The sequence below is a fragment of the Bufo gargarizans genome, chromosome 1 (genome assembly GCF_014858855.1).
Source record: "Bufo gargarizans isolate SCDJY-AF-19 chromosome 1, ASM1485885v1, whole genome shotgun sequence".
NCBI lineage: Eukaryota > Metazoa > Chordata > Amphibia > Anura > Bufonidae > Bufo > Bufo gargarizans.
The window spans coordinates 187,601,171-187,617,381 of record NC_058080.1 but is presented as its reverse complement, the minus strand read 5'-3'; positions in this window follow the sequence as shown (position 1 = coordinate 187,617,381).

Genomic DNA, 16,211 nt, shown 5'->3' with positions numbered 1-16,211 from the left:
TAGTCGTGACGTCACTGGGCCTGTGGTAAAGAGTGAGAAGGCTGCAGAGCTACTGTCAGCGCCGCTGTCTTCTTAAACAGCTGATCAGCAGGAGTCCCGGGTGTCGGACCCCCTCCAGTCCGATGCTGATGATCTATCCAGAGGATAGATCATCAGTTTAAAAAAACTGCAGAACCCCTTTAAGGTACTTTCACACTTGCGGCAGGACGGATCCGACAGGCTTTTCACCCTGTTGGATCCATCCTTCCGCTATTTCACCGTGGCGCTGCTCCGTCCCAATTGACTATAATGGGGATGGGGAGGAGCTCCGGCACAGTAAGGCAGTTCGCGGTGAGAGGCCGCCGGACTAAAAAGTCGGACATGCGGAACTTTTAGTCCGATGGCCTTTCGCCGTGCACTGCCATGCTGCGCCGGAGCTCCGCCCCCGCCCCCATTATAGTCAACAGTGACAGAGCGGCAGTCCGGCGGCACGGCGAATTAGCGGAAGGACGGATCCGTCAGGGTGAGCAGCCTGTCGGATCCGACCTGCCGCAAGTGTGAAAGTAGCCTAAGTCTCAGAGACTAAATGAACTTACATTAATACTTTTCCAAGCACAAAGTACATGTAAACTGCTAAGACTGCACAAAGCATAAACGAATATTATTAATGTAAAGTGAATCAGCAGGGTTATAATGATAAAAACCCGTAAACTGTACAACCTGAGAGACATTCTGCTCCACATTACTGTTATGTTACAGGAGATGCAGTTTGGGGCCTGATGGATTTCTCTGTGCCATTTAGTAGCTCATGCTGTATACATAGCTATACAAATTGGATTATAATCAGCATTGTAATCAGCATCAACTGTAATAAACTCTGCATCTCACAGATGAGAATTGAAGAAATAACCATGAATCAAAGGAGCGCGCTTTGTAGTGTTCAAATATTTATCCTTGGAGCAGCAGAGCATGTTACTTATAGTTGAAGCAAGATGCTATCGTGTACAGCGTGACCTCAATAAGGAGGAATAGACCGGTGTGAAGGAAGAAATCTTTATTCATATTAACCAATCTGTATGTGTCCTGAGGACATTCTTGTACAAGAATAGCCATGGCACTTCACTATATAGATCCCGTTATTCAGGAATCTTACTACACAAAAATACAGTTTGTGCCTCATTTGCAATAAAAACTAGTGCAGGCCAACAGTGGAGTCATATCCCATAAAAAAGAGATGATTGCATTCATTATATAGACTGTAATCACAAAATGGCAGCTGGAATCTAACTGGATAATACGGGAAGCAGTTTATCTAAACATTTCTTTTTATAAATGACGCCCAATATATGGGGTACATTAGTCTGTTAATGGGCTCTAGGGGTTTTGTAGCAGCTTTTGATTCACTTTTTTTGCATTTTGAACGGATTGCCTATAGTAAAGAAAAATAAAAAAATGCCTTGTGCCTCATACCTGCAACATTACTTTTAAACTGGCCTTAACCAACCACCGTCTATGGGGTCCTGTCAACCCAACTGCAGCAAGTGCCATCTTACTCCTTCCTGTGAGTGGTCGACTCTGCTGCACAGAAAAGAACCATCACAGCAGAAACAAAAATTACCCAATAAAACTTAACCTTTAATAGTATTTTAAAAAAAATTAATTAACCCCAGTAAAAAAAAAAATACAATGTCCCTACTCTTGCCCTGCCTGAGGGCGGAACTGCCGCCTTCTTTGCAGAGATGAAATGTGGCTGAAAAAAAGTAATCATGGTGGTGTGGGCAGAATGGAGAAAATGATAAAAGAGAAAATCTACTGCTGGATGTAATAAGTATGTATTGCTGCAGTCTATTGTTTCTGCTGGGGCAGTATTTTGTGATACATTATAGTACTGTATATATAGTACCATTCGCTTGAATAGGAGAAGAAGCTGTAATTACACTCCACCGCCATTACAAGATAGGACGGCATACAGGTAAACATTGAAGACAATGCAGCGCTCCCACGAGCACTGTGTGTCACCGCCAGACATCTGAGAAGCTCTGACAGACGTTCTTCAGAACCTCCTGCTTGAGGTTCTTTGGTTTTGCTTTCATTTTGTCATCTCGTTAGCCTCTCTCAGCTGTCATGTTGTTGCACTGATTGCATCCCTTTAATCCCTTCCCATACTGCATCACTTTGCGGTTTATACAACTTCCTGGAGTGTGTACATGCTGGATGCTACAACTGATCCTTCTACAGATAAGTCTGTTCATTGATTTGTGTTTTCCTGTTTGCTTGATCCTAGGTGACCCTGACTCCCTCCGTATTAAGTGTAGGGAGCCGGTGGTCATGTCCCCTCACTATTATAGGGTGTTCAGGTGTCATACAGTCGAGGCACGAGGGCATGCAATTGTCTATCATAGAGATCTTTGCATGGGCTGAGAAGACAGGGAGAGTTTCAGGGCTTAAATAGGGGTCACCCTTTTGTTCCTTAGTTTCGGATTAAGCCAGTCGGATCCTTATTTGTAACTTCTTGTTTTCTGTTACACCATCTGTGACACTGTGGCCCTTTTAAATAGCTGATCATTAGGGGTGTCAGGGGTCAGACCCCCCACAATATGGCATTAATTCTCTATTGAAGCTGGACAACCCTTTTGTTACATGAAAATATGGCTCTTAGCCAGAACCTCAGCCTGATGACCTATATAGTGTATATTGATATCCAGTGGTATTCACCCATTGTGTGATATTAGTATGGCCAGTAGCCATTTGGTCATTGTGTCCCTTTGCTAGCATAACAAAGGCAGGAAGGGTACATTGCAAAAGCAGATTGACAACATTCTCTTGGCCAACAAATTGGGAAGATATTTGGGTGGTCACAGGGTGGAGTCCTAGGTGGGGGCTGGGACACAAGAACATATAGTTGACATGAAACTTGGGAGTTTCTCTTTCTCTTCCTGCCAGCTCCTTGGACCAACCCAACAGCACTTCAGGAGCAAGCTAAGGTTTATGTGGGTATGTATATAAGTATATTATTCCAGTAGACTTTATATGTGTACATATAGATATTTGTAGTCTGCGATTGTATTCCATTATACCTGTTTATAGAAGTGTAGATTATATACAGTGAGGTCCATAAAACATTGGAACATCGACACAATTCTAAATTTTTTGGCTCTATACACCACCACAATGGATTTGAAATGAAACGAACAAGATGTGCTTTAACTGCAGACTGTCAGCTTTAATTTGAGGGTATTTACATCCAAATCAGGTGAACGGTGTAGGAATTACAACAGTTTGCATATATGCCTCCCACTTGTTAAGGGACCAAAAGTAATGGGACAATTGGCTTCTCAGCTGTTCCATAGCCAGGTGTGTGCTTATTCCCTCATTATCCCAATTACAATGAGCAGATAAAAGGTCCAGAGTTAATTTCAAGTGTTCCATTTTCATTTGGAATTTGTTGCTGTCAACTCTCAAGATGAGATCCAAAGAGCTGTCACTATTAGTGAAGCAAGCAATCATTAGGCTGAAAAAACAAAACAAACCCATCAGAGAGATAGCAAAAACATTAGGTGTGGCCAAAACAACTGTTTGGAACATTCTTAAAAAGAAGGAATGCACCGGTGAGCTCAGCAACACCAAAAGACCCGGAAGACCACGGAAAACAACTGTGGTGAATGACCGAAGAATTCTTTCCCTGGTGAAGAAAACACCCTTCACAACAGTTGGCCAGATCAAGAACACTCTTCAGGAGGTAGGTGTATGTGTGTCAAAGTCAACAATCAAGAGAAGACTTCACCAGAGTGAATACAGAGGGTTCACCACAAGATCTAAACCATTGGTGGGCCTCAAAAACAGGAAGGCCTTCACTCATTCTGTAACCTAATTTTTTCAAGAAAAATTTTCTATGAAAAATTATTGTTCAAAAAACCCCCCAAAAAAAACAGGAAGGCCAGATTAGAGTTTGCCAAATGACATCTAAAAAAGCCTTCACAGTTCTGGAACAACATCCTATGGACAGATGACACCAAGATTAACTTGTACCAGAATGACGGGAAGAGAAGAGTATGGAGAAGGAAAGGAACTGTTAATGATCCTAAGCATACTGCCTCATCAGTGAAGCATGGTGGTGGTAGTGTCATGGCATGGGCACGTATGGCTACCAATGGAACTGGTTCTCTTGTATTTATTGATGATGTGACTGCTGGCAAAAGCAGCAGGATGAATTCTGAAGTGTTTTCGGGCAATATTATCTGCTCATATTCAGCCAAATGCTTCAGAACTCATTGGGCGGCACTTCACAGTGCAGATGGACAATGACCCAAAGCATACTGCAAAAGCAACCAAACAGTTTTTAAAGGGAAAGAAGTGGAATGTTCTGCAATGGCCAAGTCAATCACCTGACCTGAATTCAATTGAGCATGCATTTCACTTGCTGAAGACAAATCTGAAGGGAAAATGCCTCAAGAACAAGCAGGAACTAAAGACAGTTGCAGTAGAGGCCTGGCAGAGCATCAACAGGGATGAAATCCAGCATCTGGTAATGTCTATGCATTCTAGACTTCAGACTGTAATTGACTGCAAAGGATTTAGAGCCAAGTATTAAAAAGTGAAAGTTTGATTTATGATTATTATTCTGTCCCATTACCTTTGGTCCCTTAACCGCCTCCGGACCGCCTAACGCAGGATTGCGGTCCGGAGGCGGTCGATTCATTCCTCCTTGACGCACCGGCGCGTCATCTCGTGAGACAGGAACGGCAGGTAAACAAGTGCATCTACAGCCTGCCAGGGGCGATCATTCGCTGGCAGGCTGTAGATGCGATTTTTTGAACACTTGAAAGGTAGATCAGACGCTGTTTTGTTAACAGCGTCTGATATACCTGCTACCTGGTCCTCTGATGGTCCCTTTTGCTTGGATCGACCACCAGAGGACACAGGTAGCTCTGTAATAAGTAGCACCAAGCACCACTACGCTACACCCCCCCTGTCACTTATTAACCCCTTATTAACCCCTGATCACCCCATATAGACTCCCTGATCACCCCCCTGTCATTGATCACCCCCTTGTAAGGCTCCATTCAGACGTCCGTGTGTTTTGCAGATCTGCGGATCTGCAAAACACGGACACCGGCAATGTGCTTTCCGCATTTTGCGGATCCGCACATTGCCAGAACTATATAGAAAATGCCTTTTCTTGTCCGCAATTGCGAACAAGAATAGGACGTGTTCTATAGGCTCTACAAAAAACGCAGTGTTCGCCCGATCAGGCCTGATCTTGTGCGCACACTTGCGTTCAGTCCGCCCCACCGCAGTGACAATTTTTTTTTCTGATCACTGCAAAAACACCGTAAAATCGCACCGGCGCTATAAAAAGATCACTTTTGAGGGGCATGGCGAGTTCATAGAAGAATTTTTTTATTTTGGCACAAGTTAGCGGAAATTGATATTTTTTTTTTCTTACAAAGTCTCATATTCCACTAACTTGTGAAAAAAAAAAAATCTCACATGAACTCACCATAACCCTCACGGAATCCAAATGCATAATTTTTTTTTGACATTTACAGGGAGTGCAGAATTATTAGGCAAGTTGTATTTTTGAGGATTAACTTTATTATTGAACAACAACCATGTTCTCAATGAACCCAAAAAACTTATTAATATCAAAGCTGAATATTTTTGGAAGTAGTTTTTAGTTTGTTTTTAGTTTTAGCTATTTTAGGGGGATATCTGTGTGTGCAGGTGACTATTACTGTGCATAATTATTAGGCAACTTAACAAAAAACAAATATATACCCATTTCAATTATTTATTTTTACCAGTGAAACCAATATAACATCTCAACATTCACAAATATACATTTCTGACATTCAAAAACAAAACAAAAACAAATCAGTGACCAATATAGCCACCTTTCTTTGCAAGGACACTCAAAAGCCTGCCATCCAGGGATTCTGTCAGTGTTTTGATCTGTTCACCATCAACATTGCGTGCAGCAGCAACCACACCCTCCCAGACACTGTTCAGAGAGGTGTACTGTTTTCCCTCCTTGTAAATCTCACATTTGATGATGGACCACAGGTTCTCAGTGGGGTTCAGATCAGGTGAACAAGGAGGCCATGTCATTAGTTTATCTTCTTTTATACCCTTTCTTGCCAGCCACGCTGTGGAGTACTTGGACGCGTGTGATGGAGCATTGTCCTGCATGAAAATCATGTTTTTCTTGAAGGATGCAGACTTCTTCCTGTACCACTGCTTGAAGAAGGTGTCTTCCAGAAACTGGCAGTAGGACTGGGAGTTGAGCTTGACTCCATCCTCAACCCGAAAAGGCCCCACAAGCTCATCTTTGATGATACCAGCCCAAACCAGTACTCTACCTCCACCTTGCTGGCGTCTGAGTCGGACTGGAGCTCTCTGCCCTTTACCAATCCAGCCACGGGCCCATCCATCTGGCCCATCAAGACTCACTCTCATTTCATCAGTCCATAAAACCTTAGAAAAATCAGTCTTGAAATATTTCTTGGCCCAGTCTTGACATTTCAGCTTGTGTGTCTTGTTCAGTGGTGGTCGTCTTTCAGCCTTTCTTACCTTGGCCATGTCTCTGAGTATTGCACACCTTGTGCTTTTGGGCACTCCAGTGATGTTGCAGCTCTGAAATATGGCCAAACTGGTGGCAAGTGGCATCTTGGCAGCTGCACGCTTGACATTTCTCAGTTCATGGGCATTTATTTTGCGCCTTTTGTCTTTCCACACGCTTCTTGTGACCCTGTTGACTATTTTGAATGAAACGCTTGATTGTTCGATGATCACGCTTCAGAAGCTTTGCAATTTTAAGAGTGCTGCATCCCTCTGCAAGATATCTCACTATTTTTGACTTTTCTGAGCCTGTCAAGTCCTTCTTTTGACCCATTTTGCCAAAGGAAAGGAAGTTGCCTAATAATTATGCACACCTGATATAGGGTGTTGATGTCATTAGACCACACCCCTTCTCATTACAGAGATGCACATGACCTAATATGCTTAATTGGTAGTAGACTTTCGAGCCTATACAGCTTGGAGTAAGACAACATGCATAAAGAGGATGATGTGGTCAAAATACTCATTTGCCTAATAATTCTGCACTCCCTGTACATTCCAGACTTCTTCTCACGCTTTAGGGCCCCTAAAATGCCAGGGCAGTATAAATACCCCACAAGTGACCCCATTTTGGAAAGAAGACACCCCAAGGTATTCCGTGAGGGGCATGGCGAGTTCCTAGAATATTCTAGGAACTCACCATGCCCCTCACGGAATACCTTGGGGTGTCTTCTTTCCAAAATGGGCCCTGGCATTTTAGGGGCCCTAAAGCGTGAGAAGAAGTCTGGAATCCAAATGCCTAAAAATGCCCTCCTAAAAGGTACTCATTGGAATTTGGGCCCCTTTGCACATCTTGGCTGCAAAAAAGTGTCATACATGCGGTATTGCCGTACTCGGGAGAAGTAGGGCAATGTGTTTTGGGGTGTATTTTTACATATACCCATGCTGGGTGAGAGAAATATCTCTGTCAAATGACAACTTTATATAAAAAAATGGGAAAAGTTGTCTTTTAGAGAGATATTTCTCTCACCCAGCATGGGTATATGTAAAAATACACCCCAAAACACATTGCCCTACTTCTTCTGAGTACGGCGATACCACATGTGTGACACTTTTTTACAGCCTATGTGCATAAAGGGGCACAAATTCTAAAGAGTAACCTTACGATTTCACAGGGCATTTTTTACGCATTTGGATTCCCAACTACTTCTCACGCTTTAGGGCCCCTAAAATGCAAGAGCAGTATAAATACCCCACATGTAACCCCATTTTGGAAAGAAGACACCCCAAGGTGTTCCGTGAGGGGTATGGTGAGTTCATGTAAAATTTTATTTTTTGTCACAAGTTAGTGGTATATGAGACTTTGTAAGAAAAAAATAAAATAAAAAATTCCGCTAACTTGTGCCAAAAAATATATATTCTAGGAACTCGCCATGCCCCTCACGAAATACCTTGGGGTGTCTTTTTTCAAAAATGGGGTCACTTGTGGGGTATTTATACTGCCCTGGCATTTTAGGGGCCCTAAAGTGTGAGAATTCAAATGCCTAAAAACGCTATAACTTTTACCCAAACCAATAAATATACACTTATTGCATTTTTTTTATCAAAGACATGTAGAACAATAAATTTAGAGAAAAATTTATATAGAAATGTAGTTTTAATTGAAAAATTTTACGACCGAATGTGAAAAATGACTTTTTTTGCAAAAATTTCGATCAATTTCGATTAATATAAAAAAAAAGTAAAAATGTCAGCAGCAATGAAATACCACCAAATGAAAGCTCTATTAGTGAGAAGAAAAGGAGGTAAAATTCATTTGGGTGGTAAGTTGTATGACCGAGCAATAAACCGTGAAAGTAGTGTAGTGCAGAATTGTAAAACATGGTCTGGTCATTAAGGGGGTTTAAACTAGGGGAGCTCAGGTGGTTAACAAGTGGAAGGCACATATGCAAGCTGTTGTAATTCCTACACCGTTCACCTGATTTGGATGTAAATACCCTCAAATTAAAGCTGACAGTCTGCAGTTAAAGCACATCTTGTTCATTTAATTTCAAATCCATTGTGATGGTGTATAGAGCCCAAAAATTTTGAATTGGGTCGATGTCCTAATATTTCTGGACCTGACTGTATATGCTATTTATGCATGAGCCCCTATATTTACATGTACTAATGGTCAGGTACTGGATCTGAGTTGGTTAGAAGAGTAGATCCAGTAGACGGTATATTGGTGGACTCTGGATATACTGTGGGGTTTCGCTCTGGTAGATAGGGTATGCGTGTGCAGTACAGAGGCAAAATACAAGTTCTTAACTCAAAACATCAGTGTTTATTCACACGTGAGGCAATTGCACTAAACAGCACGTAACTTTGCAGTCTTGGTGTTAATTCACACACAATGGAAAGTTCATATAATATTAGTCAGCTTGCTGTCAGTTCTGCCTCCATTAGTCCACAGCAGGCTTTAGGGGGCCTGTTTCCCAAGCGTGCGGCTCTCAGCCAACTAGCATGGCACAGCCTCAGATCTAAAAAACTGAGACATCTCTGCTGAGCCCAGCTGCATATTTAAGGACAGCCAGGTGCTGCCAAAACTCGGACCGGCACTTAAACTCTCATCCGGTATTTGACCTCACCTGGCTTGAAACCAGCCCAGCCGCACATGCTGGGAGGAAAATACTTGCCTTACCAGACACAACCCCTCACTGTGTCACAATACATACACATTATTAGCCACATTTGCTTAGCATCCAGGGAGGGCAGGAAAGGAGGCAGCTGGGTGTGGTGGTGTCCTATATTTACTGTCTTATTTGTAGTGTCTGTATCTTTATGCATAATGTCCATTGCTTTGTCATCTCTATGTTATCAGTAAACTATTTTTATATATAAGTATCTGCAAGGGTTGTATGTTACTCCTGGGGATATGAGAGACTGGAAAAGGTGTAATAATACACAGAACAAGCGGGTTATATAGGAAACAAAGACAACAGTCTAGGAATAGAATAGTAGGGACAGAATAAGGAGAAGCCATTTAATGTGTTAAATGGCTTCTGTGCTCCTCTGCTGGTTCCTTTTCGTCGGTTGGTCCCAGCAGAGGAGCACAGATAACTGTGAGAACACCAAACACAACACACTTAGCCCCAGAACACCCCCCCATCACCCCAATTAACCTCTTGATCAACCCTGTCAATCACTAGTGAAAGGGAAAAAAGTGATCAGTGTAAACTGTCCCTTTTTTTTTTCACCAGTATTGACGGTTAGGTTTTAGGTTAGTTTAGGCCCCTTTGGTAGGTAGTTAGCGTCGGTTAGCACCCAGCCCACCGCACCGCAGTCACTGATTCGCTGATTAGCATATCGCTAATCAGCATTGGTACTTTTATAGTATCTGTAAGTGATCAGAACTGATCACAGTCAGATCTATAATAGTATTAGTGTCACCTTAGCTCGCCCGCCACCCAAAATGCAGTGTTTGCCCGATCAGGCCTGATCGGTCGCCCACACGTGCGTTCACTGCACAATCACTTCACAAGTGCTGCGGCGATAAAAAAAATCAGTTTTGATATTTTTTATCAATCGCAGCGGCTTCCTGTACTTCGCTAGCCTCCCATTTGTAAGACAGGCTTGCTTTTTTTCTTGGGTAGTCTCAGGGAATACCCCCTAAATTTAGTTGACCAAATGGCAAGTAAGGGGTATTCTTCTAAAGAGGCCTACAGGCTTCTGACCCAGTCGGATGAGGAATGGGAACCCTCATCTGACGAATCCAGCGGGTCAGAATACGAACCTGTAGAAAGCAGTGGCAGTCTGACCCAAAGTTCGGACGATGAGGTTGAGGTCCCCGATACCACCAGGCGTACCCGGCCCCGTGTTGCTAGACCACAGGTTGCGCAGGATCCGCTTCAAGGGCAGCAGAGTGGGGCTGGCACTGTCGGATTACGTGGTGAGGCATACACCAGCAGCGCAGCCCATCCTGGACCTAGTACCAGCACTGCCGTAGAACATGGTGAAGTGGCGAGCACCAGAAGGGCAGTTGAAGCTGGTACTGTGGCACATGCATTAGTTCCCCCGTCACAGCCACCGCACAGACAGGCCTGTAGAGTCCCTAGAGTCCCTGAGGTGCTGGCAAACCCTGATTGGCATCCCCCAACTTCAGCCGCACCTGTAGTTCCCCCTTTCACCGCCCAGTCAGGAGTTTGGGTTGAGACAGCTCAGATCTGATCGGCACTGGGGTTTTTTGAGCTGTTCTTGACTGCGGAGCTCTTGGACTTAGTCGTGGCAGAAACAAACCGGTATGCCACTCAATTTATAGCCGCCAACCCGGGAAGATTTTATGCCCAGTCTTTCCGGTGGAAACCCGTCCAACTTTCCGAATTTAAAACTTTTCTGGGCCTTCTCCTCAACATGGGCCTGACAAAAAAGCATGAATTGCGGTCATATTGGTCCACGAACCCAATTCATCACATGCCCATGTTCTCTGCTGCCATGTCCAGGACACGATTTGAGACCATCCTGCGTTTCCTGCACTTTAGTGACAACAGCACCTCTCGTCCCAGAGGCCACCCAGCTTTTGACCTGCTCCACAAAATTCGGCCCCTCATAGACCACTTTAACACCAAATGTGCAGATTTGTATACCCCTGAGCAAAACATCTGCATAGACGAGTCCCTTATACATTTTACCGGGCGCCTTGGCTTCAAACAATACATCCCAAGCAAGCGCGTCCGGTATGGGGTCAAATTGTATAAGCTCTGTGAAAGGGCCACAGGCTATACGCACAAATTTGTAGTCTATGAGGGTAAAGATCAGACTCTGGAGCCGGTCGGTTGCCCTGACTACCTAGTCACCTGGGCTTCCCCCAACGGCTCGTTACCACCCGTCTTGCAAGGGGGAGAGGGCTGCCTTGTGTAACAAAGAACTGCTCGCTGTGAAATGGAGAGACAAGCGTGACGTTTACATGCTCTCCTCAATTCACGCAGACACGAAAATCGAAATTGAACGAGCAACTGGAGTCATTGAAAAGCCCCTCTGTGTCCACAACTATAATTCGCTCATGGGAGGGGTGGACTTCAATGACCAGATGTTGGCTCCTTATTTACTTTCCTGCAGCACCAGACGCTGGTATAAGAAGGTGTCTGTATATTTAATTCAATTGGCACTGTACAATAGTTTTGTTTTCTACAGTAAGGCTGGGAGAACAAGATCCTTCCTCAAATTTCAGGAAGAGATCATCGAGAACCTCCTGTATCCAGGAGGTTCCGTGGCCCCAACCACCAGTGTAGTGAGCTGTCTACACGAGCAACATTTCCCCAATGTTGTTGCTGGTACCTCAAACCAAGCGCCACCCCGAAAAAAATGTTGTGTCTGTAGCAGGAGTGGAATGAGGCGTGACACCCGCTATTTCTGTCCTGACTGCCCTGACTGCCCTGCCCTATGCTTAAGGGAGTGTTTCCGGAAGTACCACACACAGGTACACTATTAGTATAGGGATTGCGTCACACAGGACAGGCACACAGGGCTCTTAGGGCCCATTCACTCACAGCTGCTGCAAACCTCTCCTTTCACCCGGGATAAAGTGCATAATATACTTCGCCACATCTTTGGGCGCTTTGCTCTTTGCACATTGTCCCATGGGGAAGGAGAGGTTTGTCCTAAAAAGGTAAAAAATAAAAAATCACAGGTAAGCAAAAAAGTTAATGTTTAAAAAGTTCAATAAAGTTTTTAAAAGTTAATGTTCTGTTTCAAATGTTATCTAAAGTTAATGTTAATAAATTTATTGCGTAGCGGCCTTTTTTTTTTTTACCTTCTAGGTGGACCAACCGATTGACCAGCTGCAGCACTGATGTGCATTCTGACAGAAGCATTGCGCTGCTGTCAGATTACACAAAAGTCGGTGTATGCGGCGCTGCAAGATGAGATTTCTCCTCTGCAGTAAAAAAGATACGTTTGCCGAGGCTTATGAGCTGAGGGGCGGTGTTCATATGCTTTGGCAAACACTTTGTATATAAAAAAAGAAATAAAATTCCAGCAATGATTTATTCATCCACATCGATTGATGTGAATGGAGAAATCGGGTTTGCCAGGGTATACGAGCTGAGTGGGTTTGGATGTTGGGCAGAGCTCCTATGTCCTGGCAGACGCCTTTCCCCCTTTTTTTTTGCAAATTTTTGGCAGAGATTTTTTCATCCACATTGATCGATGTGAATGAAGAAATCTGTGCCGTTCATTTTTTCTTTCAGCCCGGAGGCTCAATATAAGGAGAATAGCAGAAACGCCTAATGCTGGCCATACATGTAATGATTGCGGAGACCCTCAAATGCCAGGGCAGTACAAACGCTCCACAAATGACCCCATTTTGGAAATAAGACACCCCAAAGTATTTGCTGAGGGGCATATTGAGTCCCTGAAAGATTGAACTTTTTGTCCCAAGTTAGCAGAAAGGGAGACTTTGTGAGAAAAAAACAAAAAAAAATCCATTTCCGCTAACTTGTGCAAAAAAAATAAAAAATCTTCTATGAACTCGCCATGCCCCTCACGGAATACCTTGGGGTGTCTTCTTTCCAAAATGGGGTCACATGTGGGGTATTTATACTGCCCTGGCATTTTAGGGGCCCTAAAGCGTGAGAAGAAGTCTGGAATCCAAATGTCTAAAAATGCCCTCCTAAAAGGTAGTGAAAGTAGTGTAGTGCAGAATTGTAAAAAGTGGTCTGGTCATTAAGGGGGTTTAAGCTAGGGGAGCTGAGGTGTTTAAACTTGGCTCAGAGTGTCATCATAAGGGCATGTCATTGCATATCTCCAGTGTGTCTAACTCAGGTATACCTTGTACTGTCAGCTTCTGAATTGGGTTCCTAAGTAGTATGGAGAAATTGTAGTCTATCTCCCTGTCTGTCACGGGCACTTATAAGAAGGCGTTTAGTCAGGCCAAAACTAACTGGTCCCATTAACTGTAGTAACTAACTATCATGGAGGCATAGCATGTAATTTGGGTGCTAGCCCACAAAGTCCACGGCGCAGCCAATAGGTTGTGGGCCATAGCTCTCCCTATTGGGGATTCTGCGAGGGAGTGGGTTGACCCCACAGTGATCCGCAGAGGCGCCTTGCAGGAATTGCAACTATCCAGTCGGATGCGGAACTTGGGCGCAGCCGTTGCAAGTGGGAACTCCCACTGGGTTGTGATATATAGTCTCGGTTTGTAATGTACCTATTAAGAGTGCCAAGTATTATCTACAGATACTGCCAACAGGGGGAGGCCATGATATCTCCTAAAGAATTTTTAGAACTGCAGCTGTTGAGGTGTGCTTCTCTTGGAGCAGACTGTTGTTTTTTAATATGATTTTAGGTGGGAAATGCCCAAGACCCATCATGAAGGCGCCAGATGATCCCCTCCTTGTGAAATCCCAGATGAACTTTAGAACCATCCATGCACAAGAAAATGAATCAACAGATTGGTCAAAAATACAACATAAATGAGCTTACAATGTATTGTGTTTGTTAATTTTTATCATGTTTTTTCCTCATTGTAAGCACTCCCACACATAGACCAGGCTTCCAACATAGTGTGTCGGTTTAACAACAACAGAGGAATATGTTACAGGAAAATATGGCTCTTAGCCAGAACCTCAGCCTGATGACCACAAATATACCTAATATTTGGATATAGTGTATATTGATATCCAGTGGTATTCACCTATTGTGTGATATCAGTATGGCCAGTAGCCATTTGGTCATTGTATCCCTTGTTAACATATCAAAGACAGGAAGGGTACATTGTAAAAGCAGTTAGACAACATTCTCTTGGCCAACAGATTGGGAAGATTTGGGTGGTCACAGGGTGGAGTCCATGGTGGGGGCTGGGACACAGGAACATATAGTTGACATTGAACTTGGGAGTCTCTCTCTCTCTTCCTGCCAGTCTCTTGGACCAACAGTACTTCAGGAGCAAGCATATGTGCGATTATGTGGGTATGTACAGTATATAAGTTTAATATCCCAGTAGACTTTATATGTGTACATATAGATATTTGTAGTCTGCGATTGTATTCCATTATTCCTGTTTATAGATGTGTCGATTATATATATGCTATTTATATGCTATTTATGCATGAGTCTCTATATGTACATGTACTAATGGTCAGGTACTGGATGTGACTTGGTTAGAAGAGTAGATCCAATAGACACATTGCTTAGCATCCAGGGAGGGCAGGAACGGAAGCAGCTGTGTGTGGTGGTGTCCTCTATGTACTTATTTGTCTGTATCTTTATGTATAATGTCCATTGCTTTGTCATATCTATGTTATCAGTAAACTATTTTTTATATATAAGTATCTGCAAGGGTTGTATGTTACTCCTGGGGATATGAGAGACTGGAAGAGGTGTAATAATACACAGAACAAGCAGGTTATATAGGAAACAAAGACAACAGTCTAGGAATAGAATAGAAGGGACGGAATACTGAGATAGACATAAATCCCCAATTTCCGATAAGCAAGCCTCCCTTCATCACCCTTTAACACCTTTGTGGTTTTCCCATTCACGGTAGGCCCAACATTGCAGCTTCTGGGTGGTTCAGATTAGGGGATGTGGTTTCACAGGTAACGCTGTTTACCTTCAAAATTATGCATACATTAACAGTCTATTCATATGGGTGAATTCAAAAACAGCACGTCATTGCAGTTTTCACTTGCATCAAATGTGTCTACACATGCCTGAAAATACAGTGGAAAACCTCTGGATCATTTTGCAGGATAACTGTCACAGCCATGGCTATGACCGTGACTCCTTAACCGCATGCGGTTGCCTGCGGTTTAGTTTGGGTGTTCAACCACAGGTGAGGGCCGCTGGTGTGTGGCCTCACTTGTGGTTGCTGCGGGCAACTAGTTGTGTTGTGTATGTGTCAGCAGAGCAGCCTGAGCGGTGCTAGACAGCTTGCTGCAGTGGCATGCGGTTACACCTGACTACCTCTATGTTAGGTGTGTGTGTATGGTGTGCACTGTGTTTCATGTTATTGTGTGCACTTCCCCTTTTAGTGGTGTTTTCCCTTCCCTGGTGATGGAAGGGTTAACTCCCTTTCTGTGTGTGTGTGAGACACTGGGTGTGTCTGTGTGGGTGTGGCCACTTAGGCCTATATAGCCTCTGTGTTTGGCATGGCTCATTGGGTTGCTTCAGCCATGCTTAGCTGGAGCAGCCTCCTGTGAATACCATCTGCCAGTGAGGGCCACCCTTGTGGTCATAAATGTAAAACAAACTAACTGTGACTCTTAAGTTTATGTTTATGTCCATTTGATGTTTTCCTTGGTTATGTTATACACCTATGGATCTGGGTTCCTGTGTGTTTGTGTGTGTGCTGTGTCCATTTGTGTTTGGGTGTGGACACTTGCTGTCTTGCACGGGATCCAGTCTGAGTGTCTGTGGCAGGTAGGTGTGGAAGGGCTTTTCAGCCTCCTGCCATATCCATAGGCTGTTTATGTTCCTTTCCTTGCAGCTTGGCCAGTGAGACCCCTGTTCCTTCGTGTCCAGAAGGAACAGGCTGTCTTACCCTGACTCCTAGTTCAGGGACCGGTCGGAGGGTGAGTTAGGGATCCGAGGTTCCTGAGCATGGGCCCTCCTACCTTAAAGGTCGGCCCATGCAGCTAGGAGTTAGGGTCAGGTTAGGGATGTGTTAGGAGGTGACCTGCTCCCTAATCCTG